The following is a 25,048-nucleotide window of genomic DNA, read 5'->3' on the forward strand; positions in this document are numbered from 1 at the left end:
CCTGCAGAGAGATCAGATTCATATCATGGTGGGCTTCAATAGAAAGCAATACCAAGTGCATCTGGCCATTGTAGAACCCTCAAGTGTGTGCTACACGAAGTAGGCAAACTATAGTCTAGCTCAGGGATAAGTCACTGGATCTGGGTCAGGGTTATTAGAGGCCAGGGCTGGATGACTCATCCTGGGATGGAAGATGGAGAAGCAGTGGGGAGGAGAGGCCTAGGAGAGGCTGTTGGTGGCCCTTGAGGGACCCCTGCCGAGGTGGAGCTCAGGAGGCTGGTGTGGAAGGATCCCACCATGGGAGGCATTTGAAGCGACCTTAACCAGAGAGGAAGAAGAGAGAGCAAGGACAGATAGTGAGTGGATTAGCATGGTGCAAGGACAGACAAGGGGAGAGACTGTTAGTGGTACCAGTGCTCTCTTAAAGACAGCGGTGTGCCAAGTCTTCATTAAACCTTGCCCTGAGGAGTCTCCATATGTGTGTTGGACAGGAGGACTGAAAAGAGAAAGCATGCAGGTGGGCTAACATTTTATTCAAGCAGTGGAACTGGGACCAGTGTCCGCAGGGAAGCAGAAGGTGGTGTGAGATGCTACTTTACTAAGAGACTGAGCGTTCCTAGCCTGTAATGGGCTATTGCCGAGCTGACAAGAGACTGTTAGCTCCTCCAGGAGTAAGTAAAAGTGAACTAAGTTTGTGCAAGATGAAGGAAAAATAGGAATCTGTATATAGGGAGGAAGTTGTCCCTGGTTCCATTTATGGACATTTTCAAGTTGGGCATCCCAAAATCCCTTACCCTATCCAAGTTATTATCCCCTAATAAAACAACAAGAAGAAGCCAAAGAACTGAGTAATGTGTCTGGGTGTAAGAAGGAAATGCTGTGTGACTGACTGTGCAGCAGTGTGGAAACCTGACCTTAGCAACTTCTACAAGGGTAGTGCTACACCATCAAGAAAGCTTGCCAGAGCCCCCAGTGGTTTTACATCTTCCTTTAAACTTTGTGTAATGGGCACTAATCCTTCCTTTTTGTTTCCTCCCTCTCTCCAAAGATATGCTGGTAGGATAATTGGAATCTGTCTAAATGTGCTGTAGCATGTTAATGTATGCATGTTAGACAGGGACCTTAGATGGTAAGCTTCTAGAGGGCCGGGACTAACATTAATTTACAATATGCTGGTGCTATATAAATATCTGTAATAAATATATAAAAATGTGTTGGTTGTCAAACGATATACTTTATCACGTCGAAGGCTGCAGTCACTCATCTTGAGTAGTCAGAATGTACAGTGATCACTGTAAAACATCTGCCTGTTCTACAATAGGTGCTTGAAACCAAAATGAAACAAATCACCGCTCTGAAAACATTCAGCTGAGCCAGATAGATCCCGAGCAGCTGTGGCAGTCCTGTAGGAATGGGTGCTCACCAAGGTCCGTGACCTGAGGAATCCATGTAAATGAAGAAGAAAGTGGCACTTCCAGACCCAGGAACTTGGAAACTTGAGTTTATTTCTTCAAATCATAGGTACTGATTTGAAGAAATAAACTCAAGTTTCCAAGTTCCTGGGTCTGGAAGTGCCACTTTCTTCTTCACTTACTACAATAGGTGCTTGCCTACTCTATATAATATGATATACAGTATATATTGTACAGGATGCCAAGGATGTTTCCTAGAAGGCAGATATTGTTTCACCATTGAGTAAAAAGCAAACACAAATCTCCTGCGCTTGAAAGTGGGCTGAGAAATGACAGTTGTCTATTTTCCCATTTTGGCTACCCTCATAAGACTGGGGAAGTCTAAAAGTACTGAAATAACAAAACAAAACAGAAAGTGCACTGGCCTATTGCATTATCCTCAACAGTAATCTTTAATATGTAAAAAGAGGTAAGTATTATTCTCACAAGATGACAGATGTGTCACAGTCTTTCAAAAAAAGATTATGGATCATTATACAACATATCACATTACAGATCAAACTCCAGAAGTTCAACAGGCTGACGCGTTTCGAGGACTTGCCTCTTCCCCAAAGCTAACAGAGCAAGTCCTCGAAACGTGCCAGCCTGTTGAACTTCTGGAGTTTGATATGTTGTATCATGGACCATAAGCTGCTGTTTTTATGAAAGACTGTGACACATCTGTCAGTTTGTAAGTATAATACTTACCTCTTTTTACGTATTAAAGATTACTGTTGCAGATAATGAACTAGGCTGGGGCGCCTTCTGTTTTGTTTTGTGATGTCAGTGTTTTTATTGCATTTGGGTTGTAGTCCCTTTATTAGGGACAACAAAAAAAGCAGTTCCAATTGCTCAGGGATTCTCACCTATACAGGGTAAGAGGTTTCAGGGTAAGCCGTTAAGGAGAGAAAACTGATTTGCAGTTTTTCCAGGTTTAGGTCCTGATATGGGGCCTGGAATCCAGAGACTCAGGGAGATCTTGGGTGGGAAAGGGCCTTCAGCCTGGAGGGGTTAACCCGTCTGTGAAAGAGGCCTGAAACGGGCAGAAAGCAATCAGCAGGTGTCAATGAGGTGTTGGTTTGAACAGGACAGAGTGGTGAGGGAACTGTGGACTGTTTGGCTGCTGAGATGCTGGGCAGGTGTGACTGTTTCTGGACCCCTGATGCAGGCGGAGACCAGAGTCCCTGTTGTGGGTCAAGTTTGTGCTGCCTGTGAGCCAAAATGTGTTTTTGTATCAGAGTTTATGGACTGTTGGTTAATGCTGAAGGTAAGCTGTTTTGTTTACCTATTTGCAGAAATAAAAACTGTTTGTTTTTACCAAGACACAGCTAATCTAGACCCCCTAATTATATATGGTTCCAAAAGGGTGAGTAGCATGTGTAGCTGAAAATCTTCAGTATGTGCTTGCATCAGATGTACTATAACCCTGCAGTCTATACAAAATTCAACTAGAGGATGTGACAACAATTCAGCATGGCAAATCTATGCAGTACTTTTTATTGTTGCAAAACAACAATACGGAAGCGCAAAGGTTTTAGACATTTGCAACCCCTATCAACTTAAGAAAGGTCAGGGATACTCCAAAGCAATGTTTATTTGTACTGTTATTTTGCTACTGAATCAGCACTGTATTGTTGTGCCGCAGCCTCTGTTGGACTAGATATGGTATATATACAGTATATTACTGTTATTGACCAAGTTGCACAGGCTGTAAAATGCGTAAACTGTAACAGTGTAAGAAAAATACTAAATGCCTTTAGTATTCAGCAGGAGACCCCTGTGGAATCCTTATATAGATTTACACAGCACTGAGTTGTACGCTGTACCTAAATAATTTATAACGTCGTGCTAACAAATCAGCCATTACTTCAGCACGTTCACTTCCACACTCTGTTAATGTAGTGTTGAGAGAGCATGTCACACAAAAGAGTAACATGCTGTTGGAAAGGATATAAAGCCTTGTTTGATCTCATGGAGACTCCATGGTCCATGGTGTGAGCAATAACCTGCTATTAATAAAAATTTCTGAGAGGAAGGGGCATCTACTTGCAAAAATTACAACCATGTGTCACAGTATACTCTTAAATCTGCATATTATTCAGCAGGGCCAAAAAGAAAGATGTAACATAAATCATCTGTATTGTACTCTTTGTCCTACTGAATTTTACTTGAGTGAGAAAACCGTATGGACTCATGCACACTGGGTGTTAAAAATGTCACTTTTAGGAGCATTTTAATTTTTTTTCTGCCTCTAAATCCTCCTCAATGTAAGCCCATGCATCAATGCATGCATTTAGAGGCATAAAAATTGAAAGCATGTTAACACCAGGCATGTTTAGCGCTTGAGCGTTAATTAATTTAGTGACAGACCCAACCAGGACAGGGGCTTTTGGAGAGGACTGCAGGGTAGCCTCTTGCCTACTGACCATGGGCCCTGGCTTTTTAAAGGCTCTATTTGTGTGTGAGGTTTGTGCCTGGGGGACCCTTGGGGCGGTCTTGCTTTGGATTCATTTCCATGTCTCCCCGAAACACACAGATTTGGGGCATTTGTGCCCAAACCAGCAATGACTACTTTAGACTGTGAGACTCAGGGCAGATGTTAATATAATCACCCCAAAACAACCTGAGGTTGCCATCTCCAATAATCTGTTTACTAAGGTGTCTTTCTCCCATGGTATAATTTCTCCATTGTGTGCCTCCTAGGTGTAAATTCCCATTGTTAAGTGAGTCACCTATTATTTCTGTCTGTCTGCTCATCTCTTGATCTCTTCAAGATGTGATTAATATTGTGTCCACTTTACCTTATCAGGGGAGCCTGATCAGTAGTTATTGTGGGATGTTATATGTTTATGTTGACTAGCTTACTGATTAATTAGATTACTGCTTATGTTTATGGTTGCTGTTCATTAGATGTGCTGTTTACAGTTTGCATTAGTTAGGATAATGTGATCAAACATGGTATATATTCTGTGTGAGAGTACAATAAAGTGAGTTCCAGTTTGCACCTAAGCTAGTGTCATCTAGTCCTTGTGTGCTCAGCGAAAATACCTGGTTCCTGGGTCCAGACTGGAGGAAGCTGTATCTTGACGCAAGCACCCAAGCTGGGTGCTGGACGATCCCTCACACATTTTAATGGCCAGAATAAATTATAATTCTGGCCAATGAAATGAATTACTGATAGAGTGCCTGACATGCTTATATGTGTTTATAAAAATGCATCTCTAGTGGTGTTTTTGATGCTGCTTTTCTCCTACCAAGAGAAAGGCCTTCAGGAGAGCTAAGAAAACAACCAATGTGCATGAAGGTGTAAAAGAAAACTATTTTGAAAGGGATATGTAGAATTTCATTGCTGACCTCAAGCCTTAGTTCAGATTGGACCAAAGTTTCCAGATTGTTGGCTGGTGCTTTGGATAAAAATAAAAATGCTGCTCTGGGTGCTCTTCTTAGCAGTTCCCAGGCTCTGCTCCCTGCAGACTCTCCAATCCAGGAATGTGGTGCTACTTCTCTTCCAGATTCTATCATCCAGTTCAGAATCATTCAACCAACTTCCTGTGAGCCCAGGGTGTCAAGGCTTGGCCCTCAACAGACTTATAGGAGAATCCTGCAGAGAGTAGCAGTACTTCAAAACATGGCACTGCTCTGCATCATTTGGGACCCAACCACCTGCCGGAGGAAGAAGATGGCGAACAGGACCTGTAACATCACTGAACTGGACTCAAGAGTTTTAGAAAAGAAAACTAAGTATAGTGATTCTTTTAAAGGCTGAAGAGGGGGGTTGCTCCAGTTGCGTTTTGGCAGACTTTGTGTATCTCTTCTGCCAACCCCCCCCCCCCCCATTCCATTTTCTCCTAGCAATTTTTCTACTATACCTTGCCCACAGCACATGCGCAGTGCAGTCTACATTTATCAATAACAGGTCATGTATTTATCTCAATATTGTAACACTATACACTGCCTGAATATACTGAATGACTAGGTTGTTCCATCAATTGGATTTTTTCTTCCCTGATGGCACAGGCATATTCCCAGATGACAATGCCAGAATTCATCGGTCTAAAATTGTGAAAGAGTGGTTCAGGGAGCATGAGACATCATTTTTACACATGGATTGGCCACCACAGAGTCCAGAACCTAACCCCATTGAGAATCTTTGGGATGTGCTGGAGAAGGCTTTGCGCAGTTGTCCAACTTATCCATCATCAATATAAGATCTTGGTGAAAAATGAAAGCAACACTGGATGGAAATAAATCTTGTGATATTGCAGAAGCTTATTGAAACAATGCCACAGCGAATGCGTGCCATAATCAAAGCCAACAAAATATTAGAGTGTGTGACCTTTTTTTTTTGTAGCAACTTTTTTTTGGCCAGGCAGTGTGCGTGTGTGTATATATATATATATATATATATATATATATATATATATATATATATATATATATATATATATATATATATATACAGTATGTACAGTATCTCACAAAAGTGAGTACATCCTCACATTTTTGTAATTATTTTATTATATTTTTTCATGTGACAACACTGAAGAAATTACACTTTGTTACAATGTAAAGTAGTGAGCGTACAGCTTGTATAACAATGTCAATTTTATGCCGCTCAGAATAACTCAACACACAGCCATTAATATTTAAACCGCTGGCAACAAAAGTGAGTACACCCCTATTTGAAAAATTGGGCCCAATTAGTCAGTTTCCCTCCCCGTTGTCATGTGACTCGTTAGTGTAACAAGGTCTCAGGTGTGCATGGAGAGTAGGTGTGTTAAATTTGGTGTTATCGCTCTCACTCTTTCATACTGGTCACTGGAAGTTCGATATGGCACCTCATGGCACAGAAATCTCTGAGGATCTAAAAAAATAATTGTTGCTCTACATAAAGATGGCCTAGGTTATAAAAAGATTGCCATAACCCTGAAACTGAGCTGTAGCACGGTGGCCAAGACCATACAGTGATTTGACAAGACAGGTTCTTCTCAGAACAGGCCTCACTATGGTCGACCAAACACGTTGAGTGCACCTGCTCAGCATCATCAGGTTGAAGGGTGACAGCTGTCTCTCCTCCTGTCTGTTGTGCAAGGTGGTCACAGGCGGTCGGCCTAGTGAGCCTAGAGTGTGGTGCTGAGGCAGGAGGTCCAGGAAGCTGACAAGTGGAGTTTGAGGCAGAGCAACCTTGGGAAAAACAGTGTCCGTGAGTACCGGGAAGCTTGCCAGGGGTCTGCCCAGGAAAGGGGACCGCTCCAGTGGAGAGTAAGTGGACAGTGGACAGGTTTCAGTGCACACAGCAGGTGAAAGGGGGGGGTGCCAAGTTGGAACCCTGAAGAATAACTCAAATATGATCACATTATCTATCTTTGCTTCTGTGGCATAGTGAAGCAGCAGCCCTGCCCCACACTACAGCTAGTTGTCCTCAAGATTGTGCATAGTTCATAGTTGGAGTATCCCACTCATCCCTTCTCCTATCTCAGTTGTAAATAAAACACAAAAAACCAACATCCCTGGATTGATTATTGACTGAGCCAAGGACTTTCAATGCTATTTATCTGCTATCAGTTGCTAAGGGTAACCCATGGGAATCAAGAAAGTGCAATTCTAGGGGGCAGTGCTGCATTTGGGGGCTCGTACGGGATATCGCCCTGGGTTACCGGAATGGTTGCTAATGGCAACGGCCGAAGAAAATTTGTGAAAATGTAATTTTTCCTCTCAAGAACTGTGTTCTAATGCTTAACAGAAGTGTGAGGCCTGCTCTACAGGAGATTTTCCAAAGGTTGCTCTGCCTCCAACTCCACTTGTCAGCTTCCTGGACCTCCTGGCTCAGCATCACACTCTTGGCTCACTAGGCTGACCGCCTGTGGCCACCTTCCACAACAGACAGGAGGAGAGACAGCCTTCACCCTCCTCCTGGGACCTGGCTTCCCACCCAAATACACCCTGTCACATGTGCCCTTGGCTTTTATAACATACCCCAGGATACACCACTGTTTGTGCCAACCCACTGGGATAATCACAAAAGCCTGTGTGTCACTGGCTGGGTTTCCTCCATTGTCAAACAGGCTCCCCTATTGGATACAGTGGGGAAACTCCGGCCTCAGCCCAGATAATTCACACCCTGAGCACATGTAACAGGCCTAACTACTAATCAGGCTCCCCTGATAAGCAGATGAGAGCAGACTATGATTTACCTGCTACTCCCCTGTTAGGGCGCTTTCACACGGGCGATCCGATCAGATCCGCCTGTCAGTTTTTTAGGCGGATCTGATCGGATCCTCCATGCAGCTCTATGGGGCAGCGGATGTCAGCGGAGACACCTCCGCTGACACCCGCTGCCATCCGTATCTGATCCTGTCTGTGAAATCTGGACGGATGGAAACCCTATTTTTCCATCCGTTCAGGGATCGGATCAGATCCGATCGGAAGAGAGCGGACAGAGGGAGCTGTCATCCGCCGGCTCAGCGGGGATCGGCGGATCGATCCCTGTTGAGCAGCACAGATCCGCCTACGGAAGCGGACCGTGTGAAAGAGCCCTAAAGCAGGCAGAGCAAACTATTCTTCCTGTCTAGCACCTGTCTAGGAGGTTGCAACACAGGTGCCATTGCCCTCCCAGTACTGGGTTCCAGTAGACTTTTCCTAGCACTCTCTCTTTGATCATTTCATCTTTCTTGCACAGTGTGGCTTCATTGACATTTGAACTCAGTTATGTTGCTAAATTCTATTAAGGAAGAGGAAATTTACTGTTTAACTTAATACAAATCACAGTGACTCTACGCTGTCTGCCGCTAGCCCATGCTGTGACCCAAGTGTGACTCTGTAATGGCATCAGAATATAGACCTGAAGGCACAGCCATTGATCAGAATAACTGAGGTATAATACAATGAAATGTCAGTTCAGCTTCACCTGCTGATTCTCCAAATGATAACATCTCTGTGCAAAGGAGAAGGGTACTGAGCCATAAGGATCACTAACTGCACTAGGAACCTAGACAGTACCAGAATAATGATGCCATATAGTGGATTTGTCAGAGTTCTTTGTATGCACAGTACTGCAACAGAAGAGTCAAGTAAATTGGGCTAATAATTGTAAATGATGAAATCCATATACTATATGTGTTAATAGAGAGACAGAACAATGGGGGGAGCCCCGTACATGTATAGGACTTTGCCTGGGAGAGCCAGCCTGCCGCAGAACAGGCGGCGGCTGGACGTAAAGTGGTTAAAAGTGTATTAGTCAGCCAAGTCCTGAATAAACAGCCAAGACTTGGTTGAAATAGTTGTTGAAGCAGTTAAATAACAATTAGCAATGACAAGTAAATGATACCAATGTACACAATAACAGACCGTGAGTAAATGGATCTCTCAACAAGGCTATTGGTTTCTGTACTTAATACTACTGCTAAGGGAGAACCCCAGGCCGGCCTATAATACCTTTATCCTAATGAGAGATGAAGTAATATAGATAGTAATATAGATAGCAGTGTTCAGAATGCAAGGCCTTGCAATTATCTTTACCGGCAGTTTGAGCCCAAAGAATCAAAGAAATTCTAAGTATGACACAGTGATAAGCAATCAATGCTGAGTAGCTTGTTCTGACTAGTGCCAATTCTCTTAGCAATCCAGTGTTCAGAGTGATGTATTAGTGGCTGGTAATTGGATTTTGGGCAAGTGCCCCCTTTACCAATCCTGAGGACCTTTAGTGACTTATTGATGAACGATCCAAGTCAACTCTCCATACTGCAAGCGGGCTGAGATGGCTGTAGTCTGCTGATTCAGTGAGTCACCCCACTCCGATGCGATAAGCGATGCTGTTGGGGGTACCCCTAGTGTAGCGATCTCTGTCTGTCCTGCCTGGGCTGGAGCTGCGAATGCTGTGAGTCGTGTGGTAGGTCACGATCATCTCATACAGTGGCAAACTGGTGCACACTCGATGGATCCCCCAGAAGCAAGAGCGCGCGGGCCTGGTCAACAGATTCCTTTATAGTCTCTCCTACAATTTTCCCCTGGAGCAAATGGCCTGCTGGGAGGTGTAGTTCATGGATAGTTCTGCAGTTCAGTGATGTCTGTCCTGGAGACTACAGTTCACACAATGCTCTCCTTACACAATGTAATCCAAGCCCAGCACTAGGGGAATATAGAGACAGTCTGGGAAGGCAGAGGACAAGTCTGCAGTGTCAGATAACTGTAGTCCGATAGGTAGATAGATAGATAGATAGATAGATAGATAGATAGATAGATAGATAGATAGATAGATAGATAGATAGATAGATAGATAGATAGATAGATAGATAGATAGACATGTAGGCTCCTGTCTAAATGCCCCAGTATGTGTATGTATGTGAGATAGGGACCTTAAAGCCTAGTACACATGGGCCTACATTCGGCCCGTGTGTATGGCAGCCTTTCCAGCAGAAGCTGGACGCAGCCAATGGCTGAGAGCGCTGAACAGAGTGTTCTGGGGGGGAGGGGGGGCACCCCCTGTCAGAACACAATAGCACAGCAGTGGAGATCGCTGTGCTAACGTTGGATTGTCAGTACAGTGGCTCCGACCAGAGCTGACAGTTTCGGTTCATTTAACATGCTAGGTTTTTTTTCTTCTTTTTTTTTAATTTGGTAGGAGCTAGATGGATTGTGTCTTTTTTCAACCTGACTATGCTTGTATTGGGCTCCACAGGGAGTCTGTTCAGATCCGCCTGTCGGGTTTTTTTTTGCGGATCTGAACGGATGCCCCATGCATCTCTATGGGGCATCGGATGTCAACTGAGACATGTCCGCTGACATCCGATCTGTCAAAACCGGACGGATGGAAACCCTATTTTCCATCCATCTGGCGGATCGGATCGGATGAGAACAGACAGATGGTCCGTTCCCATCTGATTCCCCCATAGAGAAGAATGGGGACCTGACAGCTGTGTCTCCACACACAGCACGGAGACACAGCTGTCACAGTAGCAGATCGATCCCCCACTGAGAAAAACGGAGTCCGTCTAACGGACTCCGTGGGTGAAAGGGGCCTTAGGCTTTAAATGGCCATAGATGGTTTGTTCATCGACACAAATGAGGTGGAATACCCCCTCCCGGGACATTGTATTCTGACAGAGAAACCTGCTGCTAGAATATACTGATCAGCAGCTGCTGATCATTTAAAGTTTTCCAGGTTGTCCATTCAACTTCTATCGAATAGGCATGGGCCACACACAGATTAACTTCTTCAGCCCCGCCCACCACAGTTTTACTCCGGCAGGCGGCCGCTCCTGGGCAAAGTGACGTAGTACTACGTCATTGGCTCGGGAGACTGTAGGGGGGCGAGCGCGTGTTAGCTGGAGAGCCAGCGCTTGTGACCGTTGGCTCCGATGGCCGCCGGCCACTCGCAATCTCTCGCAGCAGAGAGAGAAGGACAGACGGCTGATGTAAACACACCTGTCTGTCATTCTCCCTGAAGTGATCACAGAGGCTATGTAATCCTGCTATAAAGGATCGCATGTCTCTGTGATTACTTCACAAGCCATGACCCCCAGTTAGAATCAAGCCCCTAGGGACACATTTAACCCCTTGATCATCAGTACAGGTAACCCCTTCCCTGCCAGTGTCATTTTACAGTAACAGTGCATATTTTTAGCACTGATTACTGTAGTAATGTCACTGGTACCCCCAAAAGTGTCAAAAATGTCAGTTAGGGGTCCGATCTGTCCGCCGCAATGTCGCAGTCCCACAAAAAAAAAATCGCAGATCGCCATTACTAGATAAAAAAGAAAACCAATAAAAATTACATAAATCTTTCCCGAAGTTAGTAAACGCAATAACATTTGGGGAAACCAATCAAAATGTGCTTATTGCGATTTTTTTAAACAAAAATATGTAGCAGAAATCAAATTGGCCTAAGATGTTATAAAATTTTTATTTTTACATTTTTTTTGAGAATTTCATATAAAAAATTTGAAAAATATTGTAATTTTTTCAAAATTGTCGTTTTTTTTTTTTGTTTATAGCGCAAAAAATAAACTTCGCACAGGTGATCAAATACCACCAAAAGAAAGCTCTGTTTGTGGGAAAAAAGGATGTCAATTTAGTTTGGGTACAGTGTCGCACGACCGCGCAATTGTCCATTAAAGTCACGCAGTGCCGAATCGCAAAATAGGGCCTGGTCATTAAGCAGCCAAATCCTCTGGGGCTAAAGTGGTTAAAATTTAGCTGGTCCCTGCTGAGCCAGACAAATTTTGTTTTTTCTATGGCCAGATTCCATCTTACCACTTCATAGAGATGTCAATTTCCCTTCAGGATTCATAAAGTATTCTGAATTTGAATCTGAATGTCAGAATAAACACAGAAGACTGCTCCTCTATCTATTTCCATACTTTTCTTACTGAATAAGCCTTCTAATTGTATTTGAAGCTAAACATAGCTTCAGAAGCCTCAGAGGGCAATAAATAGATCATTAAAACAATTCAGCATGGGCGGCTGTGCTTTATTTAGTAAAACATGTTGTGTCTTTCCTTCTCCCCTCCAGCAATTAATCCATTCTGATTCACATTACTATACAGATGTCTCAGCTCCAGCGCCCAGCCAGGTGCATTAGCACATACTTGATGGCTTTTCATTCAGCACATTTGGAAATCAGAGTGCCTATTCTCCTGAATTATTTTTGGATGAAATGGAATCATATTAATAGAAAATAAGATTTAAAAAGGAGCAGGCTTTTGAAAGGAACAATAAAGAAAAAAGCACCGTGCGTTATTTACAGACCTACAGCCTGTCTATTATTTTTATATGACAACATTTCAGCAAGTACCGCTGAAGCTCATTATTCCAAACAAGCTCACACATTGCTAATCCGGCACCCTGACAAGTCATCTGCCACAACACAGCCCTCTGCCTTCATAGTCAGCAATTAGTAATTTACAAGAAAGAAAATAGAATAAAAGGCAAGCCAGAAATCTAAAAAACAAAAAGGTAGGAAAGGTAACACAGGGAGTAATCACTGAAAAGCACAATCTTAAAGTGGAACTTTTCAGTATCTGTAAAGGCCCGTACACACGTACCGATCGCCGGCATACAAACGTCGGCGGACGAAAGATCTGCCGATTGTATGCGTGTTAGTATGGTGCCTCCGACAGATGTCTGCGCACAATCTGCGGACAAAAGTCTTTCTTGCAAACATGAAAATTTTTGTCTGCGGACACCAGAACGGACGATTGTTCGCCTGTCAGTACAGAATTCGGCCGACAGACCGCAGATTTGCAAGACTGGGCATGCTCAGAAAATAAAAAACACAGGGAAAGTTAACCATTACATGACATCACTTCTGCAGTCAGCTGAAGTCTGCAGACAAAATTCTTGTGCTGTCCTTGTGCTGTCTTTGCACTTTTCAACAGACACCGACATCCCGGGGAGAAAAGACGAACATTTGTATGACGACGATCTGCGTGTGTGTACGGGGCTTCTGAGTCTGCATACATAATTTCTGGGTATGTCACAATATGCAGCCACTGTATAATTTTTCCAAAAAGTTCCATCTTGTATCATTAACAGTCATCCTTAAAGTGGAGTTCCACCCATTTTTGGAACTTTATATCTATGTAATCCCCTTTAAAATGGCTTTTACCAATGGAAACTTTTTTTTTTTATTTTTGCTAGTAAATACCTTAATTTCGGCTTTATTCCTCCTCTCCTCACTTCCTGGTCCGATCGGCGATGACGTCATTCGGCGATCCGCAGTGTCTGCTGGGATGTATTCTATTCCAGAAATCTCGCAGTAGCTGTATCTGTACTGAGCCGTGCCTGCCCCGCCTCCGCCCCGCCTCCTCTCATTGAGTTGCATTGTATGAATGTATTAAGGCTGTTCTCTGCCCCGCCTCCGCCCTGCCTCCTCTCATTGAGTTGCATTGTATGAATGTATTAAGGCTGTTCTCTGCCCCGCCTCCGCCCGCCTCCTCTCATTGAGTTGTATTGCAATACAACTCAATGAGAGGAGGCGGGGCGGAGGCGGGGCAGAGAACGGCCTTAATACATTCATACAATGCAACTCAATGAGAGGAGGCGGGGCGGAGGCGGGGCAGGCACGGCTCAGTACAGATACAGCTACTGCGAGATTTCTGGAATTGAATACATCCCAGCAGACACTGCGGATCGCCGAATGACGTCATCGCCGATTGGACCAGGAAGTGAGGAGAGGAGGAATAAAGCTGAAATTAAGGTATTTACTAGCAAAAAAAAAAGTTTCCATTGGTAAAAGCCGTTTTAAAGGGGATTACATAGATCTATGTATTCCAACCTATTAAAAATGGGTGGAACTCCGCTTTAAGTACTTTTGCCTTGGCTAAAATAATGTCATTATTCTGCTGTAGGCAGGTTGAGGCATTTCCTCAGCCTCCTTTCTGCCAGTGATCAGACTGTAACATTGTACTTTTGTAGGAAGTCACAAGATGCCAAGAACTTCACAAGCATCAGATGCCTAATATATACAGTACTGTGCAAACGTTTTATGCAGGTGTGAAAAATGTTATCAATTGATAAAAAGAAAAAGAAATGAACAGAAGATAAATCCAAATTAAATTAATATTTGATGACCATCCTTTGCCTTCACAACAGCATCAACTCTTCTAGGTACACTTACACAGTTTTTGAAGGAACTCAGCAGGTAGGTTGTTCCAAACCTCTCGGAGGACTAACAATAGATCTTCTGTGGATGTAGGCTGCCTCAAATCCTTCTGTCTTTTCATGTAATCCCAGACAGACTCAATTATGTTGAGATCAGGGTTTTGAGGGGGCCAAACCATCACTTCCAGGGTTCCTTGTTCTTCTTTACACTGAAGATAGTTCTTGCTGACATAGGCAGTATGTTTGGGGTCATTGTCCTGATGCAGAATAATTTGGGGCCAATCGCACGCCTCCCTGATGGTATTGTATGATGGATAATTATCTGTCTGCATTTCTCAGCATAGAGGACACCATTGATCCTGACCAAATCTCCAACTCCATTTGCAGAAATGCAGCCCAAAATTTGCAAGGAACCTCCACCATGCTTCACTGTTGCCTGCAGACATTTATTATTGTACCGCTCTCCAGTACTTCAGCAAACAAATTGCCTCCTGGCTCCTGCTACAGCCAAATGGTTCAGATTTTGACTCATCAGTCCAGAGCACCTACTGCCAATTTCTTTATCCAGTTTTATGTTTTAGTACATAGTTGATTTGCTTAGCCTGGATTCACATATGTGCGAATTGGATGCGGGGTCGGTTCAGGTGCGAATTCAGACCCGAATCACACCTGAACCAGTGAACAGAAATGCACCAGACCCCAGGCAAAAACCCATGGCCGCACATATGTGAACCCGGCCTTAGCCTTGCTTTCACGCCGGAGGTATGGATTATTGGCCACAATTCTTCCATGAAGTCCACTTCTGGCCAGATTTCTCAGGACAGTAGATGGGTGTACCTGGGTCCCACTGGTTTCCCCAAGTTCTGTGCTGATGGCACTGCTGGACATCTTTTGATGTCGAAGGAAAGTAAACATGATGTGTCTTTCATCTGCTGAATTAAGTTTTCTTGGCCGACCACTGCGTCTATGGTCTTCAACATTACCCGTTTCTTTGTGCTTCTTCAAAAGAGCTTGAACAGAACATCTTGAAACCCCAGGCTGCTTTGAAATTTTTTTCTGGGAGAGAATTTGCTGATGCAATAAAATTACCTGTGTCTTGTTGCTGTGCTCAGTCTTGGCATGATGTATGACCTGTGACATGAAACTGTCTTCTACTACCTCATAGTTACATAGTTACATAGTTAGTGAGGTTGAAAAAAGACACCAGTCCACCCAGTTCAACCTATGATGTGTGTGTGTGTGTGTTTGCTGTTAACCTTACATTGTATACCCCTCTATGTTGTGGTCTTTAAGGTGCCCATCTAATAGTTTTTTGAAACTATCAATGCTCCCTGCTGATACGACTGTTTGCGGAAGAGAATTCCACATACTTACTGCTCTCACAGTGAAGAGCCCCCTGCGTATATTAAGGATAAACCGCCTTTCCTCTAGTTTTAGTGAGTGGCCACCAGTCTTATTGTATTTCCTTTCCCTGAATAGGTTTTTCAATATGCTAGGGTTGCCAGTACAACATTGATATCATATCCCCCCTCAATCATCTCTTCTCCAGAGAGAATAAGTTCAGTGCTTGTAGTCTTTCCTCATAGCTGATGTTCTCCATTCCCCTAATTATTTTTGTTGCCCTTCTCTGGACTTTCTCAAGTTCCAGCACATCCTTCCCGAGGACCGGTGCTCAGAACTGGACAGTATACTCCAGATGTGGCCGGACCAGAGTCTTGTAGAGTGGGAGAATAATCTCTTTATTTCTGGAGTGAATCCCCTTTTTTATACATCCCATTATTCTGTTGGCTTTGCTTGCAGCGGCTTGGCATTGCATGCCACTGCCAAGCCTGTTGTCTACCAGTACCCCCAGGTCCTTTTCCATCCTAGACTCACCCAGAGGTTCCCCCCCAGTGAGTAGCTTGCTTTCTGGTTTCTGGCACCCAGGTGCATTACTTTACATTTTTCAACATTAAACCTCATCTGCCATGTAGTTCCCCACCCCATAATTTTGTTCAGGTTGTCAGGATTATTGGGGAGATTAAATAAAAGAAAAATGGAAATATGTCTTATTCTGTTTTATATAGAGATTTTGAGCAGTGGCATCCATTTTGTTAAAGGTTGTTAAAAGTTCGAATCTCCTTCTAAGCAATATGCCTATTCAGGAGATTCTTAAAACGTTTCAACAGACATGCTGTGTTGACCTAAGGTTATAAATAAATATTCTGTTTAACTTTCTTTAGATAAAGTCTAGCTGACGCTATACCAAGATAATCTTGTTTGTGTGGTGATCTTAAACACCAGTCAAATATTCTGTGTTTAAACCCATTTAAAAATAGGATTTACAGATATATTATAATCCTATGTAAAAGAATATTAACAATGAAATATATATATATGAATAACAGACATAGATATGTAGGAAAACTTTATATATCATAGTTGTGTCATTCTTGCTAAATTCTAGCTTTAACTGATATTGATGACTCATCACTGCATGTCAAGAAAGGCTTCAGTAAACCTTTGTAAATTGTAAGTGGTAAATTAGTCATAAAACTTTTCTGACCTTGCCAGAAGTCTAGTCTAGAAGGTCTGGGATTATAGGCTCTTTGTCAATATAAGGTTCAAAGTTTATTTGTTATATTGCTATATACTGAATCTAAGAGCAATACAATACTGCCCTCTTTGGTGACTGATACTAAGTGAAGTCTTTGGTTTAGACAGTCATTTCCAATATATATAGATATATATATTAAATAAGATATATTAATTATATAAATGGTGTTACCAGATTAAATCTTTACCTAGATACATGATGGAGATATTAGATGGACATGTATATTATGAAAGTATGGATAGATTTTTATGTTGTTTTTATGAAATTCTTAAATGGAGAAATCATATAGTTTTAAATATCCAATATACTGGTTAGAAGTGTTGACCAATGACATCACCAGTTAATGGATAAGTTATCCCAACCAATGGGGATAAAGTTACTCCTTCTGGGTTCGACTTATGGTAATTTTACAGCCCTTTTGTTCAATACAATATAAAAAGGGAACCCCAGATGAGAGAGACACACATTACGACAACACTCATTACACTTACAACACACACACTACTTACATCCATGCATATACTTATCTATACATACTCCATTTTGCTCCATCATGAAACTTTGAAGCACGCCAAATGAAACTCCTCCCTAACTGGCCACCATTTTTGGGAAGGCAGCCATCTTAAGGACTCTGGTAATGACCGTTTTAAGCTAGCAGCCATCTTAAGTGTGGTAAAAATACCTTGCTGTTTATTTGATTATTATTTACTATCATTTATTTCCTTCCTTACATGCTTTATATTTCATACTTAACCACTTGCCGACTGCCGCGCGACTATTTACGTCGGCAGTCAGCCCCTCACAGGCAGAGCGACATAGGGCTACGTCGCTAGCCTGTAAGGGTTTTGGGAGCGAGTGCGTGCCGCCGGATGCGCGCTCCCACTCGGTCACTGATCCCCACGCGCGTGTCCGCCGGGCACTCGCGATCGTCCGTGACAGCGAGAGAAAGGCAGGCGGCTAGTGTAAACAAAGCCGCCTGTCAGTTCTCCTTGTGTAAGAATGGTGATCAAACGGTTCTACTATGTAGGACCGTTGATCATTGTTCTTACACACACAGCCACAGCCAATCACAGTTAGAAACACGCCCCTAGGACACACTTAACCCCTCCCTCTCCAATACAGTTAACTCCTTCACTGCCAGTGTCATTTTTACAGTAACAGTGCATATGTATAGCACTGATTACTGTAGTAATGCCACTGGTAACCCCAAAAGTGTAAAAAATGTCGGTCAAGGGTCCGATCTGTCCGCCCCAATGTCGCAGTCCCACAAAAAAAAATCACAGATCGCCGCCATTAAGCGTTAAAAAAAAAAACAATAAAAATGACAAAAATCTTTCCCTTTGTTAGTAAATGCAATAACTTTTGCGCAAACGAATCAAAATACGCTTTTTGTGATTTTTGTTACCAAACATATGGTAAAAAAAAAAAATTGGCCTAAAATGTTAAAAAATTCTGATTTTTAATTTTTTGGGGGGGAATTTCATATAAAAAAAAATGTGAAAAATATTGTTATTTTTGCAAAATTTACGCTCTTTTTTTGTTTATAGCGCATGATCAAAAAATTGCACAGGTGATCAAATACCACCAAAAGAAAGCTCTGTTTGTGTGAAAAAAAGGACGCCAAATTCGTTTAGGTACAGTGTCGAACGACCGCGCAATTGTCCGTTAAATTCACGCAGTGTCGAATCGCAAAATAGGCCCTGGTCAGGAAGGGGGTAAAATCTTCCGGGGCTTGAGTGGTTAAGGGTAACGAGATTACAGTCCCAGCCGTATTAACCATATGTAGATTTTTCTCTAAGAGCTGATTTTTGCTTTTTATACATTTTTATTAATATCAGATTTAGGGCATATTGGCGTATTAGTTTCACGTTTTGCATGGCCTATTCTCGCTCCATCTGCAGTGGAGTGACTGTCGACTGCGCAATTCACAGACAATTGTGGTCTGATTATATAGTACACTTATCTATGGTTTATGCTACTACACCTGGGGGAAAAAAAATGTAATCTTGTTTTATTTTTACTTTCATTATTGAGCTACAAATCACATTGCATTTATCGTTTGAGGTTTGTATTTTATGTAAGGTTATCTTTTTGTGTCATCTCCAGTTTAATCATTTATTGTGAATACATGTCTTGTGAATAAATATTCTTATATATTCCCTACTTACCTATTGGTATATGCTTTGAAAAAGAAATTAATCGATTAAAAAGAATTTGCTACATATTGATTTGTGGAAATAAGTTGAGATTCTCCTACCTTACAGATCTTTGCTTATTTACATAAATATACACTGTTATATTCAGAGCAGTATAAATATTCTGACAAGGTCCGCTTGTAAAGTTTCCACATCCTGCCCATAAGATATTGGCATGCTTAGTTTAGTATCATCCGCAAATACTGAGATTTTACTCGATAGCCCCTCCTCTAGATCATTTATGAATAAATTAAACAGGATTGGCCCCAGGACAGAACCCTGGGGGACCCCGCTTTCCACACCGGCTCAATCTGAGTACTCCCCATTAATCACCATCCTTTGCAACCTCCCCTGGAGCCAGTTCTCTATCCAGGTACTCACCTTATGGTCCATACCTACCTTCCTTAGTTTGAACAGTAAGCGTTTGTGGGGAACGGTGTCAAAAGCCTTTGCGAAGTCCAGGTACACCACATCCACAGGCTTACCTTTATCTAGGTGGCAGCTCACTTCATCATAGAAGGTTAATAGATTGGTTTGGCAATTGGTTTACCTCACCTTAGTAGCAGAGTGTGGTTGTTCCTCATCCAGTTTAAAGCCTTCTACAAAGCTGTTTCTGTATCAGTTAATGACTCTGTTTCAACCTACATATGAAATTGATGATCATTAGCACCTGCTTGGTTAATCATACACCTGACTCTAATCCTACACAATCCCTGCCTTTGCGCAAGTGTACAAAGTATGCAAGTGTAAGAATTGATGCTGGCTTTAAGCCAAAGGGTAGTCAATTATTGTTTTGATTTAGATTGTTCTTCTGTTGGCTCATTTTGAATTTTGTAAATTGATACAAATAATTAAAATTGATATTTTTGAAAGCATTATTGCTTTACAGCATTTCTTCACACCTGCCTAAAACCTTTGCACAGTGCTTTTTATCTACTCCCAAAAACAAAAACCAACGCCCAAAAAATATAGAGTATGTCATAAATATGTCTTTCTACAATCCAAGATCACACAATGAAATACAATTCAATTGTAATATATTGCAGTCCATAGATGTGGTTGCTGCATTCTTTTTATTTTTCTGTCACTTTACTTTTATTTTGTGAATAACACACTTCCTGTTCCTGGGTGGCTCCACTCTCTCCTCCACTGTATTAGTGGAGGGAGCAACGGTTGTCACCTAGGCAAGCTGGACTACAAACATGGCTGCCTATATTGCTCTATAGCACATGGTGGACTGATGGGACTAGTAATTTACATAGAAAAGAAAAGGCTGTCTTGCTCTCTTTTCAACTCACAGAAAGTGACAAGAAAACAGAATTTCTGGCAAGATCAACAGGTATTTTTCTGTATTTGTTCTTAGCTTAAAAAATAAAAACAAATTCAGCCACCACATCTAAGGACTGGCAATCTGCAATATATTATTTTTATTATAGGGTTTTATTATCCAGTAATAGAAAAGCCCTACAACCATGCAATCAAAGGTTTTTGGATTAGGAGCATTGCATGAAATGCCCTTTACCAAATCTGGGATCCTTTCGCAAAATACGCATTTTAATAGCAAAGAAAAACGCAGTGAGGTTCTCCTGCGATTGTCTTGCGATAAATAGTGCTGCAATTGCGGCATTTGCGTGAAGCTTGATGCCCGAAAGAAGCTCTCGATCCATTTTTGGGAAACAAGCTTCACGGGATGTGGTTTGCCGCAATTGTTTATTTTACTTTTTATTTTTTATTTTTACAGTATCTCTTTAGGAAAATGTATTTGATCATTTGTATTCCTATAACAAGGAATGTTTACATCCCTTGTAATAGAAATAAGCATGACAGGGCCTCTTTATTGAAAAGATCTGGGGTCGCAAAGATATCACATTTACACTTAAGAAGCAAGAAGCAAGCAAGAAAAAGGGGGGCGTGGTGGCTGCATGCCGAACGGGTTTGCCACACATTAGCTCAGCTTCGCAGCTCCGGCGGCATTACAGGACCTACACAGCTGGTGATACCTAACAAACAGGACACCAATTCATTCCAGAGACAGCGAACACTTAGAACAATGTCTGAACCGAGGAAAGAACGCTCAACACCGAGGAAAATGACCGAGTTCTTACCTCCCCCACACAGACCGGGATTCCAAGATGGCAACTGCAGCCGCGGAAGCCATGCTACACGGCTCACTAACAGGTGGGCCAGAGTATCCATCCATCCAGGGAGACTTCATTAACCCTGCTCACTCGACAGCTCCAGGCTACAAAACATTTACACCATCTAGCAGCCCAGTGAAGTCAAAACTTTGGCTGGCTTGCGGAGAACACTACAGCATCTGAGGTGAGCCTATTACACTCTCTTCTCCCAGGGCATAGAATGCCACAGAACCCTATTGCTGAGTTCCCCACACTAAATCAACCTGTCTTGGACACTACTCTCAAGGAAATGTTAATTTCCCTGCAGTCTTCCATTCACCAGGACATTCTTAACAGGATGCACCAGTGCAAACAGATATAGCCACAATAGGAAACAGAGTTACTCACATTGAATCAAAGATGGGAGAATTAACCACATCATATAATGATTTGGTGGACACTCACAGTGACAAAGAGGAAGAATTAGAGTGGATCAAAGCTAAAATGGCAGACCTAGAGGACCGTTCCAGAAGGAACAATGTTAAGATTAGAGGAATCCCTGAATCGGTACAATCAGCGTCTCTTCCGGAACATTTTAAACAGATTCTGACCTCCTTTTTGCCAGATGCTTATCATCGACCAAATCCACCATCTGCCTAAACCTTCCCATTTACCAAAAGATATACCAAGAGATACAATTGTCCGTATTCACTTCTATCACATTAAAAATAAATTCATGAGAGCAACTAAAGATATCTCGAAACATCCCAGATCATATGCAAATCTGTCATTCTACACAGACCTCTCACAATACACAATGTTGAAAGGAAACAACCTGTCCACCATCACCAAACCACTACGCAACGATCACATACCATATAAATGGGGTTATCCAACAAAATTGGTGGTTACTAAAGATGATCGATCTTACAACATCTACTCCGTGGAAGATGGCATAAAACTACTACAATGGCAAATCCTGGACCCTCAACTGCCTCAACCAAAATGAACACCCCGTTGCACTCAGAGAGATGCCAGTTTGGAAGAAGATGCCACTAATAATAAAATGATCCCCTAAACATTACAGCCACTATCAACTCCAGCAACATAGGTCCTTCATATGCTGCTGAAGCTCGAGTCTGCTCGCTCTTTTACCCCACATTAATAGCCACGGTAACATATCGCTCGATCAAGTTTCTCCTTAATATTTTCTTCTTTTTTCCTTTTTTACCTTGCACGCCGTTACAGTATAACCAGAGCAGTTCTGTTTTTTATTATTATAAAAAAGCTGCGCTAAATGAAGATCCAAAACGTGAAGTTTCGAAAAAAGTCCTCATAAGTAACATACACCAGTGAATGTATATAGTGATAAAAAAATCGTGAATATAATAAATTTGAAAAAAAAGTCCAAATGCATCCAGAAATTGACACCTCTGAATAAAAGGTTGGATTGTATACTTCTTACCAGAGATAGCAGATATTTATTATATTACAGATATAGTGTTGTTTATTCACAATAATCAGTTGCAGTATCATTTTCAGATTCTTGTTAACTCTGATTTCTCCTCCCAACACCCTCAACAAGGTATATGTCGAATCCTTCTGCAACCGTAAGATAAGACAAGCAAGACAACCAACCCTTAAACACACCAAGTACATAAAGGCTCTACACATACCCCAGTCTCTAATCTATTACATACCTACTCGTAACACAGGCCAATTACATACATAACCAGTCATGCCTATCAAGTTAACATCCTTAAACGTCAAAGGACTTAACCACCCCAGGAATCGCCACTCCCTCTGGTCGGAAGTGCGCAGATTAAAATGTGACATTCTGTGCCTTCAAGAAACACCTTAGCCAAGATAAAGCTCCCAAAATAACAGATAAAAACTTCCCCGTATCTTTTTTGCCAACGCTCCTACCAAAACTAAAGGGGTGCTTATTACCATTAAAGACACGATTGCTTTCAAACCTATCGACATCGTCACAGATGATAAAGGGCAATATATAATTCTAGTGGGAGAATTTAACAATACAACCTACACTATAGTCAATATGTACACCCCCAATACCAAGCAAATTCATTTTCTCCGCAAACTTTGGAAAAATATCACAATGCACCAACAAGGTCGCACTATCATGTGCAGTGACTTTAACATCATTCCTGACGCAGAACTGGACACTAATAGTTACTCCACCAATGTCAGGGTCCGGACTGGCGGCAGATGACTGCACTAGAGGTGGATCCTCTGTGTCAGTGAGGGATTGGCGTGGACGGTACTAGAGGACCGGTTCTAAGTTACTACCGGTTTTCACCAGAGCCCGCCGCAAGGCGGGATGGACTTGCTGCGGCGGTAGCAACCAGGTCGTGTCCCCCGGTAACGGCTCAACCTCACTGGCAGCTGAGACAGGCGTAGTACAATAGGACAAGGCAAAGGCAAGGTCAGACGTAGCAGAAGGTCAGGGCAGGCGGCAAAGGTTCAAAGTCAGAGGTCAACGGCAGAAGGTCAGATACACAGGCAAGGCAAACACAAATCGCTTTCTCAAGGCACTAAGGCAACAAGATCCGGCAAGGACAGGAAGGGGGAGTGGGTTTATATAAGAAACAGGAAACGGGTCACAGGAAACAGGTCACAGGAAACAGGAAATAGGTCACAGGAAACAGGTCACAGGAAACAGGAAGGGAGGTTTGGACCAGGCACCAATTACTGGTGCACAGGCCCCTTAAATTCCAAACAACCGGCGCGCGCGCGCCCTATGGCGCAGGGGCGCACGCGCCGGGAACCACGTGAGCGGGGAGCAGAGGAAAGAGCCTGAGCGGGCACAGGTGAGTGGATCTGGAAGGAACGCCGCGAGCGCTCCAGTCCAGAAGCAGGGACCGGAGCGCTCAGCGTTACAACTAAAAAGTCAAGATCCCCTACTTTATCCAACTTCCTGCTATCCACAAACCTCTATGACATATGGAGATGTCAACACTCTGCGGAGAAAGACTTCACATTTTTCTCAAAACCCCATGGCACCTACTCAAGGTTTGACCTTTTTCTGGTGGACAAAGAGTTACTGCAAGAATCGCTCTCATCACAATTACGTGGTCGAGCCACACACCAATCTCTCTTTGTGTGGGAGTGAAGCCGGTTAACCCCCCTCGATTTATGTGGCGAAAGGATCCTATTTTAATGTCAGACCCGATAATATGAAGATCATCCATAACCATCTGGTGTCCACCAAAACTATTCCACTGACGTGAAACCTTCCTTACTATGGGTGACACACAAGGTCTTTATAAGAGGCATTCTAAATAAACTAAGATCACAAGCTAAATGCCAAAGAACACAGCAGCTAAACAACATACTAAACCACTTAACCAAACTAGAGAAGGAAAATAAACAAAACTCTACACCAATTCTTAGTGAAATTTTTTTTAAAGCTAACATGACCACCAAACCCTCCTCTCTTCTCAATATACTAAAAACCTACACAAGCTCCAGCTGTCCTTTTATGCATCCGGCAACAAAGCTGGAAAACTCCTAGCAACACAGCTAAAACAAAGGAGAACAAAAAATCCCATACATCCCACCACGAAGGGCAAATTATCCCTAAAGATATTGCAGATGCCTTTCCAAACATACTACGAAAACATATACAACTTAAATTCAGAGCCCACTATGCCACAACCAACACAGGAAATATTACTGACTTCTTACAGAAAATAAAACTACCATCACTTTCAACTACCCAACTTGAAAACCTTAATGCTTGCATCACAGAGAAGGAGGTGAAAAAGGCCATTATAGAACTCCCCAATGGAAAGACCCCAGGCCCAGATGGATACTCAGCTGAATATTGCAAACTGTTTTCTCAACAGCTGACCCCCTATCTGTGCAAAACCTTCAATGCTGCTGTGTTCTCTGGCACATTACCGTAGGAAGGAGCCGGTATCACCACAAAACATACATCCTATTTCTCTGCTAAATACAGACGTCAAACTATACGCCAAAATTTTAGCACAAAGACTTACCCCTATACTACCGCAATTAACCAATTCAGATCAAGTGGGCTTCACTTTGGGCAGACAAGCACCAGAT

General features: G+C 42.5%; 1 protein-coding gene across 1 annotated transcript in view; it reads right to left on the reverse strand.

Annotated features, from left to right (window-relative positions):
* Positions 1 to 25,048, reverse strand: part of KCNK2 (potassium two pore domain channel subfamily K member 2) — a 213,603-nt gene that overhangs the window by 157,853 nt on the left and 30,702 nt on the right. The window lies entirely within an intron of this gene.

The sequence above is a fragment of the Pelophylax lessonae genome, assembly GCF_965119305.1.
Source record: "Pelophylax lessonae genome assembly, chromosome: 3".
Taxonomy (NCBI): domain Eukaryota; kingdom Metazoa; phylum Chordata; class Amphibia; order Anura; family Ranidae; genus Pelophylax; species Pelophylax lessonae.